The sequence below is a fragment of the Oncorhynchus gorbuscha genome, linkage group LG16 (assembly GCF_021184085.1).
Source record: "Oncorhynchus gorbuscha isolate QuinsamMale2020 ecotype Even-year linkage group LG16, OgorEven_v1.0, whole genome shotgun sequence".
In the NCBI taxonomy this organism is placed as follows: Eukaryota; Metazoa; Chordata; class Actinopteri; order Salmoniformes; family Salmonidae; genus Oncorhynchus; species Oncorhynchus gorbuscha.
In genome coordinates, this window is record NC_060188.1 from 32,229,502 (window position 1) to 32,246,845 (window position 17,344).

Consider the following 17,344-nt stretch of genomic DNA (forward strand, 5'->3'; position numbering starts at 1 on the left):
AAGGAATTGTATTCTGACCACTTGAATCAAAGGACAAGTCCAGACATTATCCATATTAGGCCTCCAATGACATTTTGCCAATAAAGACTGGTTTGTCAAAGCGCTGTGAGCAGGGTTCGAACCTGCGCGGGAGAGACCCCATTGGATTTCAAGTCCAACGCCTTAACCACTCGGCCATCGCAGCTTGCTATGTTAAAAACCAGGCCTTAATCAGTCGGCTATCTGATTCTGTACATTTTTACTTCTGTAAAGACTAGACTTTCTACTGAAGAGCCTTATTTGAACTGTTTGTCAAGGAATTTTATTCTGACCACCTGAATCAAAGGACAAGTCCAGACATTATCCATATCAAGTCTCCAATGACATGATGCAAATAAAGACTGGTTTGTCAAAACGCTGTGAGCAGGGTTCGAAACTGCGCGGGGAGACCCCACCAGGCTACTTTAAACAGCAGGCCTTAACCAGTCGGCTATCTGATTCTGTACATTTTACTTCAGTAAAGACTAGACTTTCTACTGAAGAGCTTATTTGAACTGTTTGTCAAGGAAAAAATATTCTGAGCTCGTGAATCAAAGGACAAGTCCATGTATTTAGCACACATAATCCATATCAAGTCTCCAATGACATGTTGCAAAAAAAGACTGGTTTGTCAAAGCGCTGTGAGCAGGGTTCAAACCTGCGAAGGGGAGACCCCATTGGATTTCAAGTCCAACGCCTTAACCACTCAGCCATCGCAGCTTGCTACTTTAAAAGCCAGGCCTTAACCAGTCGGCTATCTGATTCTGTACATTTTACTTCTGTAAAGACTAGACCTTCCACTGAAGAGCCTATTTGAACTGTTTGTCAAGGAAAAAATATTCTGAGCACTTGAATCAAAGGACAAGTCCATGTATTTAGCACACATTATCCATATCAAGTCTCCAATGACATGTTGCAAATAAAGACTGGTTTGTCAAAGCGCTGTGAGCAGGGTTGAAACCTGCGCGGGGAGACCCCATTGGAATTCAAGTCCAACGCCTTAACCACTCGGCCATCAAAGCTTGCTACGTTAAAAACCAGGCCTTAACCAGTTGGCTATCTGATTCTGTACATTTTACTTCTGTAAAGACTTGACTTTCCACTGAAGAGCCTATTTGAACTGTTTGTCACAGAAAAAAATATTCTGATCACTTGAATCAAAGGACAAGTCCATGCATTAAGCACATTATCCATATCATGTCACCTAGGATATGTTAAAAATGAAAACTGGGTTGCCAAAGCGCTGTGAGCAGGGTTCGAACCTTCACGGGGAGACCCCATTGGATTTCAAATCCAACGCCTTAACCTCTCGGCCATCACAGCATCTCCTGTTACCTACAGACCCTTAGCCAGTCCGCTATCTCGTTCTGTCCATTTTACCTCTAAAGTGACCAGATTATTGCTATTGAAGAGCCTACTTGAAACATTTGTCATGGAAGATCAATTCTGAGCACTTGAATCAAAGGACATGTCCAAGCATTATCCATATCAAGTCCCCAATGACATGTTACAAATAAAGAGTGGATTGTCAAAGCGCTGCTCGCAGGGTTCAAACTTGCACTGGGCAACCTCAATGGATTTTGACTCCAACGATTTAACCATTCTGCAATCACAGCTTTCTGAGTTACCTCACACAAGGACAAAAGTATCCAAATTCAACTGCCTAGTTGACATTTATTTCAAGCAAAGTTTTTTTTTAAAGCAATTTTCTAAGCAGTTCAATCGTGGGACGAGCACATAAAGTAAGGACCATTTAAATTCAAAGGAGATAGACCCAATTATTAAAGGTCTACTTTATCATCACCCAGTAAGCAGAGTTGAAAACTGTACAGGGAGAATATATTGGACTTCAATTACAATGCTTAAACCACTTAGTCATCACAGCAGTAGGAATCTAAGGAAATTGATGAGAAGAAAGCAGAAGTGGGATATATGCTTCAAGCAAGTTAAGAACATGGATGGGGAGACCCCATTGAAATTCAGGTCCAACGTCTAAAGAACTCGGCCATTGCAGCTTTTGGAATGCAAGTAAAGGGATTGGGATTTGGAAACAGACATCATTGGTGAAAAATGGTAAACTTGATGGCACAACATTTTGATCTTATTGCGCCAAGTAACCTCGGTCCTTTCCAAAGCTGTGAAGGTTGGAAGTTTAATGTGCAAGTCAAAAAACTATGTGCAGAGAAAGTACAAGTGGACTATTCACTGAGAATAAGATTTTAAAAAGAGCAGAGAGACCCCATGGGGTTTCAAGTCTGAGGACATTACCCACCTGGCTCTCAGAATTTCCATAATAAATCTAATACAAACAACAGTATCTGTACTGAAGAGACTATTTGAACTGTTTGCCAATGCAGATATACTCTGAGCACCTGAATCACTGGACAATTCCATGTATTAAGGACATTATCCATATCATGTCACCAAGGATATGTGGAGACCCCATCGGATTTCAAGTCGAACGCCTTAACCACTCGGCCATCGCAGTATGGCATTTTAAAAACCAGTTCTTAACCAGTCGGCTATCTCATTCTGTACATTTTACTTCTTTAAAGACTCGACTATCTACTGAAAGAGCCCATTTGAACTGTTTTTCAAGGAATACATATTCTGAGCACTTGAATCAAAGGACAAGTCCATGCATTAAGCACTTCATCAATATCAAGTCACCAATGCTACAAATAAAGACTGGTTTGTCAATGTGCTGCGAGCAGTTTTAGAAACTGTACGGGGAGACTACAATGGAGATTATTTCCAATGCTTAAACCACTTGGCCATCGCAACAGTAGGAATCTCAGGAAAGTGGCAGTTTGATCAGGGTCTGCGTTGCATCACTGCCCTCGTGCAAGGCCTGTGCACACTGGTATCGTCACCACAATATGCTGCAGTGAATCCCTTCCCAGAGCTGCGCAGCAGCGTTGCACAGACATGCTTAGTAAATAATGCAACCCTTTCTCTTCAGCTTGTTGTGAAGCCACAGGTCAGAGAATGCAAATACTGCAACAGTGGCTGATGTTGGGGTTTGTATGCAAATGTCTTTATATCTAATTGAAAAGAAAATTCTGGAATGTTCTCTCATCTCAACAGAGGAACTCTAGAGCTCTGTCAGAGTGACCATCAGGCCCTTCTTGTCATGCAGGTGAAAGAGGACCCAAAAGCGACTTAACAGAAACAGAGTTTATTTAAATCCAAACAGGGAATAACAAAAATCCTCTAGTCTGTAGAGGGGAATAACTAGAGAAGCGGCCACAGACTGCAGGTCGCTTCGGGTAGGCGCAGGCCGTAGTTGATAGAGCCACCTGCTCACACGCAGCATCTGATGAAGGCAAAAAACACGACAGGACAGGGCGAAACACAATCACAGCATGGTGAATACAAAACGAGGAACCGACGGGACAGGAACGGATCACAAAGGAATAAATAGGGACTCTAATCAGGGGAAAGGATCGGGAACAGGTGTGGGAAGACTAAATGATGATTAGGGGAATAGGAACAGCTGGGAGCAGGAACGGAACGATAGAGAGAAGAGAGAGCGAGAGAGTGAGAGAGGGAGGGGGAGAGAGAGGGATAGAAGGAGGGAAAGAACCAAATAAGACCAGCAGAGGGAAACGAATAGCATGGGGAGCACAGGGACAAGACATGATAATAAATGACAAACATGACAGTACCCCCCACTCACCGAGCGCCTCCTGGCGCACTCGAGGAGGAATCCTGGCGGCAACGGAGGAAATCATCGATGAGTGAACGGTCCAGCACGTCCCGAGACGGAACCCAACTCCTCTCCTCAGGACCGTAACCCTCCCAATCCACTAGGTATTGGTGACCCCGTCCCCGAGAACGCATGTCCATGATCTTATGTACCTTGTAAATAGGTGCGCTCTCGACAAGGACGGGAGGGGGGAGGGAAGACGAACGGGGGTGCGAAGAAAGGGCTTAACACAGGAGACATGGAAGACAGGATGGACGCGACGAAGATGTCGCGGAAGAAGCAGTCGCACAGCGACAGGATTGACGACCTGGGAGACACGGAACGGACCAATGAACCGCGGAGTCAACTTACGAGAAGCTGTCGTAAGAGGAAGGTTGCGAGTGGAAAGCCACACTCTCTGGCCGCAACAATACCTTGGACTCTTAATCCTGCGTTTATTGGCGGCTCTCACCGTCTGTGCCCTGTAACGGCAAAGTGCAGACCTCACCCTCCTCCAGGTGCGCTCACAACGTTGGACAAACGCTTGAGCGGAGGGAACGCTGGACTCGGCAAGCTGGGATGAGAACAGAGGAGGCTGGTAACCCAGACTACTCTGAAACGGAGATAACCCGGTAGCAGACGAAGGAAGCGAATTGTGAGCGTATTCTGCCCAGGGGAGCTGTTCTGCCCAAGACGCAGGGTTTCTGAAAGAAAGGCTGCGTAGTATGCGACCAATCGTCTGATTGGCCCTCTCTGCTTGACCGTTAGACTGGGGATGAAACCCGGAAGAGAGACTGACGGACGCACCAATCAAACGACAGAACTCCCTCCAAAACTGTGACGTGAATTGCGGGCCTCTGTCTGAAACGGCGTCTAACGGGAGGCCATGAATTCTGAATACATTCTCAATAATGATTTGTGCCGTCTCCTTAGCGGAAGGAAGTTTAGCGAGGGGAATGAAATGTGCCGCCTTAGAGAACCTATCGACAACCGTCAGAATCACAGTCTTCCCCGCAGACAAAGGCAGACCGGTAATGAAGTCTAGGGCAATGTGAGACCATGGTCGAGAAGGAATGGGGAGCGGTCTGAGACGACCGGCAGGAGGAGAGTTACCCGACTTAGTCTGCGCGCAGTCCGAACAAGCAGCCACGAAACGGCGCGTGTCACGCTCCTGAGTCGGCCACCAAAAGCGCTGGCGAATAGACGCAAGAGTGCCTCGAACACCGGGATGACCAGCTAACTTGGCAGAGTGAGCCCACTGAAGAACAGCCAGACGAGTGGAAACAGGAACGAAAAGGAGGTTACTAGGACAAGCGCGCGGCGACGCAGTGTGCGTGAGTGCTTGCTTAACCTGTCTTTCAATTCCCCAGACTGTTAACCCGACAACACGCCCATAAGGAAGAATCCCCTCGGGATCAGTAGAAGCCACAGAAAGAACTAAACAGACGGGATAAGGCATCAGGCTTGGTGTTCTTGCTACCCGGACGGTAAGAAATCACAAACTCGAAACGAGCGAAAAACAACGCCCAACGAGCTTGACGGGCATTAAGTCGTTTGGCAGAACGGATGTACTCAAGGTTCTTATGGTCTGTCCAAACGACAAAAGGAACGGTCGCCCCCTCCAACCACTGTCGCCATTCGCCTAGGGCTAAGCGGATGGCGAGCAGTTCACGGTTACCCACATCATAGTTGCGCTCAGATGGCGACAGGCGATGAGAAAAATAAGCGCAAGGATGAACCTTATCGTCAGACTGGAAGCGCTGGGATAGAATGGCTCCCACGCCTACCTCTGAAGCGTCAACCTCGACAATGAATTGTCTAGTGACGTCAGGAGTAACGAGGATAGGAGCGGACGTAAAACGTTCTTTTAGAAGATCAAAAGCTCCCTGGGCGGAACCGGACCACTTAAAACACGTCTTGACAGAAGTAAGAGCTGTGAGAGGGGCAGCAACTTGACCGAAATTACGAATGAAACGCCGATAGAAATTAGCGAAACCTAAAAAGCGCTGCAACTCGACACGTGACCTTGGAACGGGCCAATCACTGACAGCTTGGACCTTAGCGGAATCCATCTGAATGCCTTCAGCGGAAATAACGGAACCGAGAAAAGTAACGGAGGAGACATGAAAAGAGCACTTCTCAGCCTTTACGTAGAGACAATTCTCTAAAAGGCGCTGTAGAACACGTCGAACGTGCTGAACATGAATCTCGAGTGACGGAGAAAAAATCAGGATATCGTCAAGATAGACAAAAACAAAAATGTTCAGCATGTCTCTCAGAACATCATTAACTAATGCCTGAAAAACAGCTGGCGCATTGGCGAGACCGAACGGCAGAACCCGGTACTCAAAATGCCCTAACGGAGTGTTAAACGCCGTTTTCCACTCGTCCCCCTCTCTGATGCGCACGAGATGGTAAGCGTTACGAAGGTCCAACTTAGTAAAGCACCTGGCTCCCTGCAGAATCTCGAAGGCTGATGACATAAGGGGAAGCGGATAACGATTCTTAACCGTTATGTCATTCAGCCCTCGATAATCCACGCAGGGCGCAGAGTACCGTCCTTCTTCTTAACAAAAAGAACCCCGCCCCGGCCGGAGAAGAAGAAGGCACTATGGTACCGGCGTCAAGAGACACAGACAAATAATCCTCGAGAGCCTTACGTTCGGGAGCCGACAGAGAGTATAGTCTACCTCGAGGAGGAGTGGTCCCCGGAAGGAGATCAATACTACAATCATACGACCGGTGAGGAGGAAGGGAGTTGGCTCGGGACCGACTGAAGACCGTGCGCAGATCATGATATTCCTCCGGCACTCCTGTCAAATCGCCAGGTTCCTCCTGAGAAGTAGGGACAGAAGAAACGGGAGGGATGGCAGACATTAAACACTTCACATGACAAGAAACGTTCCAGGATAGGATAGAATTACTAGACCAATTAATAGAAGGATTATGACATACTAGCCAGGGATGACCCAAAACAACAGGTGTAAACGGTGAACGGAAAATCAAAAAAAGAAATAGTCTCACTGTGGTTACCAGATACTGTGAGGGTTAAAGGTAGTGTCTCAAATCTGATACTGGGAAGATGACTACCATCTAAGGCGAACATGGGCGTAGGCTTCTCTAACTCTCTGAAAGGAATGTCATGTTTCCGAACCCATGCTTCGTCCATGAAACAACCCTCAGCCCCAGAGTCTATCAAGGCACTACATGTAGCACCCGAACCGGTCCAGCGTAGATGGACCGACAAAGTAGTACAGGATTTTGATGGAGAGACTTGAGTAGTTGCGCTCACCTGTAGCCCTCCGCTTACAGATGAGCTCTGGCTTTTACTGGACATGAATTAACAAAATGTCCAGCAACTCCGCAATAGAGGCACAGGCGGTTGGTGATCCTCCGTTCCCTCTCCTTAGTCGAGATGCGAATCCCTCCCAGCTGCATGGGCTCAGTCTCAAAGCCAGAAGAGGGAGATGGTTGCGATGCGGAGCAGGGAAACACCGTTGATGCGAGCTCTCTTCCACGAGCCCGGTGACGAAGATCTACCCGTCGTTCTATGCGGATGGCGAGAGCAATCAAAGAGTCCACATCTGAAGGAACCTCCCGGGAGAGAATCTCATCCTTAACCACTGCGTGGAGTCCCTCCAGAAAACGAGCGAGCAGCGCCGGCTCGTTCCACTCACTAGAGGCAGCAAGAGTGCGAAACTCAATAGAATAATCCGTTATGGACCGTTCACCTTGGCATAATGAAGCCAGGGCCCTAGAAGCCTCCCTACCAAAAACTGAACGGTCAAAAACCCGAATCATCTCCTCTTTAAAGTTCTGGAACTTGTTAGAGCAATCAGCCCTTGCCTCCCAGATAGCTGTGCCCCATTCTCGAGCCCGGCCAGTAAGGAGTGAAATGACGTAAGCAACCCGAGCTCTCTCTCTAGAGTATATGTTGGGTTGGAGAGAGAACACAATCTCACACTGCGTGAGAAAGGAGCGGCACTCAGTGGGCTGCCCGGAGTAGCAAGGTGGGTTATTAACCCTAGGTTCTGGAGACTCGGCAGGCCAGGAAGTAACAGGTGGCACGAGACGTAGACTCTGGAACTGTCCAGAGAGGTCGGAAACCTGAGCGGCCAGGTTCTCCACGGCATGGCGAGCAGCAGACAATTCCTGCTCGTGTCTGCCGAGCATAGCTCCTTGGATCTTGACGGCAGTGTAACGAGCGTCTGAAGTCGCTGGGTCCATTCCTTGGTCGGTTCCTTCTGTCATGCAGGTGAAAGAGGACCCAAAAGCGACTTAACAGAAACAGAGTTTATTTAAATCCAAACAGGGAATAACAAAAATCCTCTAGTCTGTAGAGGGGAATAACTAGAGAAGCGGCCACAGACTGCAGGTCGCTTCGGGTAGGCGCAGGCCGTAGTTGATAGAGCCACCTGCTCACACGCAGCATCTGATGAAGGCAAAAAACACGACAGGACAGGGCGAAACACAATCACAGCATGGTGAATACAAAACGAGGAACCGACGGGACAGGAACGGATCACAAAGGAATAAATAGGGACTCTAATCAGGGGAAAGGATCGGGAACAGGTGTGGGAAGACTAAATGATGATTAGGGGAATAGGAACAGCTGGGAGCAGGAACGGAACGATAGAGAGAAGAGAGAGCGAGAGAGTGAGAGAGGGAGGGGGAGAGAGAGGGATAGAAGGAGGGAAAGAACCAAATAAGACCAGCAGAGGGAAACGAATAGCATGGGGAGCACAGGGACAAGACATGATAATAAATGACAAACATGACACTTCTCCCCCGATTGCTCAGTTTTCCCAGGCGGCCAGCTCTATGAATAGTCTTGGTAGTTCCAAATTTCTTCCATTTAAGAATGATGGAGGCCACTGCCTTCTTGGGGCCCTTAAATGCAACAGAAATGTTTTTGTACCCTTCCCCAGATCTGTGCTGACACAATCCTGTCTCTGAGCTCTAGAGACAATTCCTTCAACCTCATGGCTTGGTTTCTGCTCTAACATGCACTATTCAACTGTGGGACCTTATATATAGACAGGTGTGTGCCTTTCCAAATCAATTGAATTTACCACAGGTGGAACCCAATCAAGTTGTAGAAACATCTGAAGGATGATCAATGGAAACAGGATACACCTTAACTCAATATTGAGGCTCATAGGAAAGGGTCTGAATACTTATGTAAATAAGGTATTACTGTTTTTATTTGTAATAAATTAGCAAACATTTCTGAAAACCAGTTTTTTCTTTGTCATTATGGGGTTTTGTGTGTAGATTGATGAGGGGAACAAACTGATTTAATACATTTTAGAATACGGCTGCAAAGTAACAAAATGCAGATAAAGTGAAGGGTTCTGAATACTTTCCGAATGCATCGTCAACTATAGTCAACCATCTTTCCCTAAACCTTTTTGTTTATCTTTACTTCAGAATCTGAGGAGGATGACGATGAGGAGGAGGAGGAGGACGAGGTAGCGGAAGAAGCAGAGCAGGAAAGAGAGGAAGGAGAGAGAGAAGAGCAGGCAAACACTGCTGAAGGAGGGAGCAGGAAAGGAGGCAGCCATGGTGCTGTGAAAAAGTCTGTCTTCAAAGTCACCTGTGGAGCCATCAATGGGATGCTACATACATCGGTTTGCATCAGGTACATATTTTATTATTTCAAGGTTTAATAAAAAAATAAGAAAATCCTACAGCTGTGAGAGCTTCCCATGTCTGTAACACACTGCCTTCAGACACACGTAACTGCGCCACACATACTGTAACCTAAAGACATGGCTAAAGGAAAATCAGATGTGTGAACACGTGAAATTAGCTGTATATAGCCACTTTCCATGTTGTCTGTAGTTTGTGAAGCGTGTAGATATTGTCTGTTAATTTTCTGTCTTTTGTTTGGTTGCTTTTTGTGTCATTGCTCTTTCTGTCTGCGTACTAAGTGTTAGTTGTCATATGTTGCTGCTCTCTGCTCTGTATGTGCTCATTGTCTGTCTGTACAGGGACTATGGTCAAAAATGTGCTGACTGACTAAAACCGGCACTTGTACTGAAAATGTCCCCACAAAAATAAACTTAATATTATCGATAATACACTACAGGTTATTTTACCATAGCCCTATGTCACTCTGGTCAGCTGTAGTGACCCATATTGGATTCATTTGAGTTTGTCCTGTCCCTATCTTCTCTGTTGCCCCAGGGTCGTGTGGAAAGAGCATCCGTACGGAGCTGCGCTGGATAACCCCAGTGGAGTTTGTGAAGGGGGAGTCAGCTCTGGAAGATCCCTCCTGGAAGAAAGACATCCAGTGGGACGGGAAACCACTCAGCCTCCTCATCAAGGAACAGAGGGAAGGAGAACAGAGAGAAAGAGAGGAAGAAAGATGAGGGGAAATAATGTGTGTTTGACACTTACCAACCTACTGTACAAGGAATGGCTTAAGATAGTCTGCAAGGTCTTTAAGGACCTGTGATGAAAACATTTCTCTTTTCCAAAAAGGTCTTTGTTTTTTTCTCATTTCCAGAGTAAGTGTCATGTTTTGTCATATATTGTCTTGTCCTTGTGCTTTCCCTTCTGTTCGTTTCCCCCTGCTGGTCTTATTAGGTTCGTTCCCTTTTTCTATCCCTCTCTCTCCCCCTCCCTCTCTCTCTTCTCTCTATCGTTCCGTTCCTGCTCCCAGCTGTTCCTCATTCTCCTAACTCACTCATTTACTCTTTTCACACCTGTCCCCTATTTTGCCCTCTGATTAGAGCCCTATTTCTCCCCTTGTTTTCCGCTTCTGTCCTTGTCGGATCCTTGTATGATGTTCGCTGTTCTGTGTCCTTGTCTCGCCCTGTCGTGTTTTGTCTCCTTCAGATGCTGCGTGTGAGCAGGTGTCTTAGTCTGCTACGGTCGGTGCCTTCCCGAAGCAACCTGCAGTCAATGGTCGAGTCTCCAGTCTGTCCTCGTTACTACGAGTGGATTTAATTTTTTTCCTGTTTTGTTTTATTCTTGATTTTTCCAGGATTATTACTTTTGTCATATACTGGAATAAAGACTCTGTTTTCGTTAAGTCGCTTTTGGGTCCTCATTCACCAACATAACAGTAAGATCTTGGTCATTCACCCTCTCCTGTGTAAGTGCAAGCTGTGCAGCCCTACAGCCAAAGACAGGGTAAGTTTCCCCCTCGACCCTCACGAACACAGCGGCACCCACTTACCAATCAGCCAATCACATAGTTTAAACTTTGTGATGGCCATTCCAATTCCTTGACTTTATTGTCCTGAAGCCATTTTGCCACCAATTTATAAGTATGCTTGGGGTCATTGTCCATTTGGAAGACCCATTTGCGACAAAGCTTTAACTTCCTGACTGATGTCTTGACATGTTGCTTCAATATATCCACATAATTTTCCTACCTCATGATGCCATCTATTTTGTGAAGTGCACTAGTCCCTCCTGCAGCAAAGCACCCCCACAACATGATGCTGCCACCCCCGTGCTTCACGGTTGGAATGGTGTTCTTCGGCTTGCAAGCCTCCCCTTTTTCCTTCAAACATAACAATGGTCATTATGGCCAAACGGTTCTATTTTTGTTTCATCAGACCAGAGAACATTTCTCCAAAAATTGCAATCTTTATCCCCATGTGCAGTTGCAAACCGTAGTCTGGCTTTTTTATGGCGGTTTTGGAGCAGTGGCTTCTTCCTTGCTGAGAGGCCTTTTAGGTTATGTCGATACAGAACTTGTTTACTCTGGATATAGATACTTTTGTACCTGTTTCCTCCAGTATCTTCACTAGGTCCTTTGCTGTTGTTCTGGGATTGATTTGCACTTTTCACACCAAAGTACATTCATCTTTAGGAGACAGAACGCATCTCCTCCTGAGCGTTATGATGGCTGCGTGGTCCCATGGTGTTTATACTTGCATACTATTGTTTGTACAGATGAACATGGTACCTTCAGGCGTTTGGAAATTGCTCCCAAGGGTGAACCAGATGTGTGGAGGTCTACAATTATTTTTCTGAGGTCGTGGCTGATTTATTTAGATTTTCCCATGATTTCAAGCAAGGAGGCACTGAGTTTGAAGGTTGGCCTTGAAATACATCCACAGGTACACCTCCAATCGACTCAAATGATGTCAATTAGCCTATCAGAAGCTTCTAAAGCCATGACATCATTTCTGGAATGTTCCAAGCTGTTTAAATGCACAGTCAACTTAGTGTATGCAAATTTCTGACCCACTTGAGTTGTGATACAGTGAATTATAAGTCAAATAATCTGTCTGTAAACAATTGTTGGAAAAATGACTTGTGTCATGCACAAAGTAGATGTCCTAACCGACTTGCCAAAACTTTTGTTTGTTAACAAGAAATTTGTGGAGTTGTTGAAAAACAAGTTTTAATGACTCCAACCTAAGTGTATGTAAATGTGACGACCCTCCCACTCTGTCTGCCGTATTCTGTCTTTGTTCTTGTTTCCTTATTAGGATGCCGGTGGGCGGAGTTGAGAGGGTCGTCAGCTACATGGGAAACACCTGGGCCAGGTGTCTCCCAGGATAAATAGACCTCTTCAACATTCATGGAGGAGACTCTCTCCATGCAGACACCTGTTGTAGATTGTGGTGTGGTTCTTGGTGGCCTTTTGTTTGTGTGCTTTGGCACCTTTCAACACCCTGCATTATCACATTCATGCATGCAAAACACTCACTTACACTACGGACTACTGATTACACACACCATTGGATATTTTCCTTAGTTGCTTTAGTTAATAAATATATCTTTTGTTACTCCTTATCTCCACGTTGTCTCCCTTTGTTACGGGCTTTGAGCCGGTTCGTGACAAGTGGGGGCTCATCCAGGATCTTTGAACTATTGGTTTGGGAGACCGTGGAGGTACGTGTTTAGTTTGAATATGGTGTTTGAGTGTGATCGGCCCAGTATTGGTTGCCTTTGTTGTTTGGTTTGTGTGCTGCGTTGGAGAGAGTATAATGGTTAGTTTCCAGGCCCTGCCTAGCCTGAACTCTTGTTCTACTTTCTGTTGGGACGTCAGTCTGAAGTGAGTAATCTGCTGTGTACCTCGGTGGGAGATTTGGGTAGGGTAGTGGAACTTGCTACCCGGAGCTATAGCCTTTTTCCCCTGATAGGTTTAGCGACGTGTTTCATTTTTTGGAATATGTTGGGCATGGTTAATGTTTGTTATTTTTGTGTGGTGTCTGTGGACTGAGCAGTTGTCTCGGGGGCACATCCGTGGCTTGGTGGAATTTGCCAGCATGCTGGGGAGTTCTATTTCCTTGCCAGTGGGCTACAGTGCGTAAATTCCCACCGCAAATCTGCACGAAGACTAGGGTTGAGTTATTGTAGGTTTTGGGGAAGCTCCATATCTCATCTCTCTTCTGTGGTGCTCAGGGTGATTGTCAATTCTCGGGTTGTGTTCTGGTGTGCTCAGCAGAAGGGAAGAGCGAGAATTGTTTTTTTGTGTGATTATGGCGTCTTATGTAGATAAGTTCATTCGCTCTCCATCAGAGGAATTGTTAGATTTAGGTACTAAAGAACAGCTGTTGAAGGTCGCGGAACACTACAAGGTTGAGATTAGTGATAAACGTCTAAAGAATTCTATTAGGTTGATATTGAAAGCCAATCTGATGGAGAGTGGTATTCTTGAAGTTACCACCGGGCCAGCCTCTGCTGAGGATTTGTTGTCTCCCCATAACGTTACAATGGCCATTCCATCGGTTAGTCCTAGTAGCCTTCTTTTTGAACAGCAGAAAGAACTGCTTTTGTTACAGCTAGAGCATGATCGTGAGAAGCTAGAGCATGATCGGCAGCATGATCGTGAGAAGCTAGAGCATGATCGTGTGAAATATGAAAAGGAATTGGCATTTAAACAAGATATGGAGCGTGCTAAAATCAAGTTGCAACAAGAACGTATAGAGTTGGTTAGGGAAGGAAAGATCTCAGGGGAGAGTTTGTTTTGGAAAGGTGACCCAGATTTACCTAGGGGTAGTTCCGCTTTTGGTCGTGCCCCAGAGACATTTGATATTGTTGGGAACTTGCGGTTATTGCCTCGGTTTAATGAAAGGGACCCCGAGACATTCTTTTCGTTGTTTGAGCGGGTTGCTGACGCTAGGAGTTGGCCTGATTCTGACCGCACTTTAATGTTGCAGTGTGTGCTGACTGGTAAAGCGCAGGAAGCATATTCAGCTCTTAGTGTACACGACAGTGCCAGTTATGATAAAGTTAAAACAGCTGTGTTACAGATTTATGAATTGGTCCCTGAGGCTTACCGCCAACGATTTAGAACTTTAAAAAGGGACGATAACCAGACTCATGTTGAGTTTGCGCGACAGTTATCTTTACAGTTTAATCGCTGGTGTTCTGCCTCTGCAGTTGTGACTTTCCAAGGGCTGTGTGATCTGATTATGTTAGAGCAATTTAAGGACACAATTCCTGATCGTATTGCCACTTATATTCATGAACAGAAAGTAAAGAATGTTGCTGAAGCTGCGGTTTTGGCGGACGAGTATGTGTTGACTCACAAAAGTGTCTTTGCAAAACCCCGTATTCGGAAAGAGTGGGGGTGTTCGGATAGATTTGGGCTTCGCTCACCGAGATACTTTGATTCTCGGGCAGAGTTCTATTCAACTAGGGTTGAACCTGACTCCCATGGTAAGGCTGACTTTGGGCAGGAGTGTCACTACTGTCAAGGTTCAGGTCATTGGAAAAACGAATGTCCACTTCTCAGGTCAAAGGGTGCTTACGCTAAATCTAAGCCTGCTGCGTTAGCTGCACCTGTTCCACATCAGTTCATTCTTGACTCATTTCCTCAGGCCCAGGAGAATGTGAAAGTCCATATTGATCCAGACTATTTACCTTTCATTACAGAAGGTTTTGTGTCTATGTTAGGAAGTAAAGACCTAGTGCCAGTGAAGATCCTGAGAGACACAGGTGCCTCTGAATCATTTGTGTTGGAGTCTGTGTTACCCTTTTCTGCTGAGACTGATTCGGGGAATAGTGTTCTAATTAGGGGAATAGGTTTGAACACTCTGTCAGTTCCATTGCATAAACTGATGTTGGATTGTGGGCTGGTGAAGGGTGAAGTTGTTGTGGGGGTGCGTCCTTCGTTGCCTATTGAGGGTATCGACGTTATCCTTGGGAATAACTTAGCAGGTGAGCGTGTATGGCCAGTTGTGTTTCCATCTCTAGTGGTTTCCACTAAGCCGTCATTTGTTGGGATTCCTGATGAGAGTGTACAGAGTTTCCCAGAGGTGTTCTCTGCGTGTGCAGTGACACGTTCTATGAGCCGTGGCGAACTAGTCACTGCGCCGACTAATGATAATAATACAAAGTATGTCACTGTTTTCCCTGTTATCCCGTTATCTGTAACCCGCTCAGATCTAATCAATGCTCAACGGGATGACCCCACGTTGGAAGAGTTGCGTGATCAAATTGTGCCTATAGAACAGTTGGGAGATGTCGCCCATGGCTATTTTCTCCAAGAGGATGTCCTGATGAGAAAGTGGGTGTCTCATGATAGTGTTTTTCTGGGGGAGGCAATTAGTCAGGTTGTTGTACCAGTTAAGCTTCGTGAGTTGGTGTTGGAAACTTCTCACAGTGACGTTGCTGGACATATGGGGGTGAGGAAAACCTACAATCGCATATTAAGACATTTCTTTTGGCCTAGATTAAAGAGGGATGTTTCTGATTTTATCAAAACTTGTCACACCTGTCAATTAACTGGTAAGCCTAATCAAGCTATTAAACCAGTACCATTGTTTCCTATTCCTGTACTCAGCCAACCTTTTGAGTATCTAATTATTGACTGTGTGGGTCCTCTGCCTCATTCTAAAAAGGGTAGCAGTTACCTGTTCACTGTGATGTGTCAGACCACTAGGTTTCCTGCTGCCTATCCTCTCCGATCTATCACGACTAAATCGGTGTTAAAAGCTTTGACTCAGTTTCGCTCATTGTTTGGAATCCCTAAGGTCATTCAGAGTGATCAAGGATCTAATTTTACCTCTAATCTGTTTGGTCAGGTTCTTCAACAGCTCCATATTAAACACAATGTGTCTAGCGCCTATCACGCGCAAAGTCAAGGAGCACTGGAACGTTTCCATCAAACACTTAAGTCTTTGTTGAGAGCTTATTGTACTGAGATGGATAAGGATTGGGAGGAGGGGTTGCCTTGGTTACTGTTAGCCGCTAGGGAAGTTTCACAGGAGAGCACAGGTTTCAGTCCAAATGACCTTGTGTTTGGACATAGGGTGCGTGGACTTTTATCTGTTCTCCAGGATGACTGGAAGTCTCCCGAGCCTCCTCAGTCCCTGTGTTCGTATGTGTGTGATTTCCGGCGACGGCTGTATGCCGCTGGTGAAATGGCTAAAGAGAAGTTATCATCTTCACAGGATAGGATGAAGGGCATATTTGATCGCCGAACTGAGCCTCGTCACTTTAGTCCAGGTGACCAGGTTCTTGCTCTGCTGCCAATTGTTGGTTCTCCTTTTCAAGCCAAGTTTCAAGGTCCATATACAGTGGTGCGCCAGTACACTGAGCAAAATTATCTAGTTGCCACTCCAGAACGGAGGAAAGCACACCAGCTGTGCCATGTAAATCTGTTAAAACCCTATTATGCACGTTCCTCTGAGACTGAACAGTGGGATTCTACAGAGGACGGTAAACCTGTTCTTTTGGCTGATACCGTTGTTTCCTTGGGTTCTTGTCGTGCTAGATCTGTGCATGAGGAGGAAGATGTTCCTGGTCCTGACGATTGTATATTGCAGGGTAGATTGAAAAATTCAGAAACACTGGATATTTTAGACAGTCTTCTCACTCACCTACCTGTTGATGAGCGGAAAGAGATGGTTGGTCTGATTCAGAGATTTCCAGGTTTATTTTCTGATACACCTACACGTACAAACTTAATAGAACATGATATTGACATTGGAGGTGCTGACCCCATTCGTCAGCGGTTCTATAGAGTTTCTTCAGAGAAACTACGTTGTCTGGATGCTGAGGTCAAGTACATGCTGGAGAGTAAGATAGCAGAGCCTTCTTTCTCCAGTTGGGCTTCTCCCTGTATCTTGGTCAGTAAACCGGATGGAACAAACCGTTTTTGTACGGACTACCGTAAGGTAAACAGTGTCACAAAGCCAGATTCATTTCCTCTTCCTCGGATGGAGGACTGTGTTGATCAAGTCGGTGCAGCTAAGTTTGTGAGCAAATTTGACCTGTTAAAAGGCTATTGGCAGGTGCCACTGACGAGTAGGGCACGTGAAATCTCTGCCTTTATTACACCCTTTGGTCTGTACTCGTATTCAGTTATGAGTTTCGGTCTGCGCAATGCACCTGCCACTTTTCAGCGACTTATGAACAGGGTTGTCGCCGGTCTGACCGGGTGCGCTGTTTATTTGGACGATGTAGTGATCTATGCAGATACTTGGGAAGAACATCTGTCCCGTATTCAAGCCTTGTTTGAACGTCTGGCTGCAGGTCGCCTCACAATCAATCTGGCAAAATGTGAGTTTGCTCAGGCGACCGTTACATACCTTGGAAAAGTGGTTGGGCAGGGTGAAGTGCGTCCTGTTCGGGCTAAAGTGGTGGCTATTGATGCTTTTCCACCACCAACTACTAAAAAGGAACTGATGCGTTTCTTGGGCATGATTGGTTATTACCGTA

The 17,344-nt window shown here is 45.9% G+C and overlaps 4 non-coding genes across 4 annotated transcripts; all 4 read right to left on the reverse strand.

Moving 5' to 3' along the window:
* Positions 1–101: 101 nt before the first annotated feature.
* On the reverse strand, positions 102–184 carry trnas-uga. The gene has a single exon. It is a non-coding gene; the product is annotated as a tRNA-Ser (tRNA).
* A 471-nt stretch (positions 185–655) lies between these two features.
* Positions 656–738, reverse strand: trnas-uga. Its single transcript has one exon. It is a non-coding gene; the product is annotated as a tRNA-Ser (tRNA).
* A 220-nt stretch (positions 739–958) lies between these two features.
* On the reverse strand, positions 959–1,040 carry trnas-uga. Its single transcript has one exon. It is a non-coding gene; the product is annotated as a tRNA-Ser (tRNA).
* A 219-nt stretch (positions 1,041–1,259) lies between these two features.
* On the reverse strand, positions 1,260–1,341 carry trnas-uga. The gene has a single exon. It is a non-coding gene; the product is annotated as a tRNA-Ser (tRNA).
* Between the last annotated feature and the right edge of the window lie 16,003 nt (positions 1,342–17,344).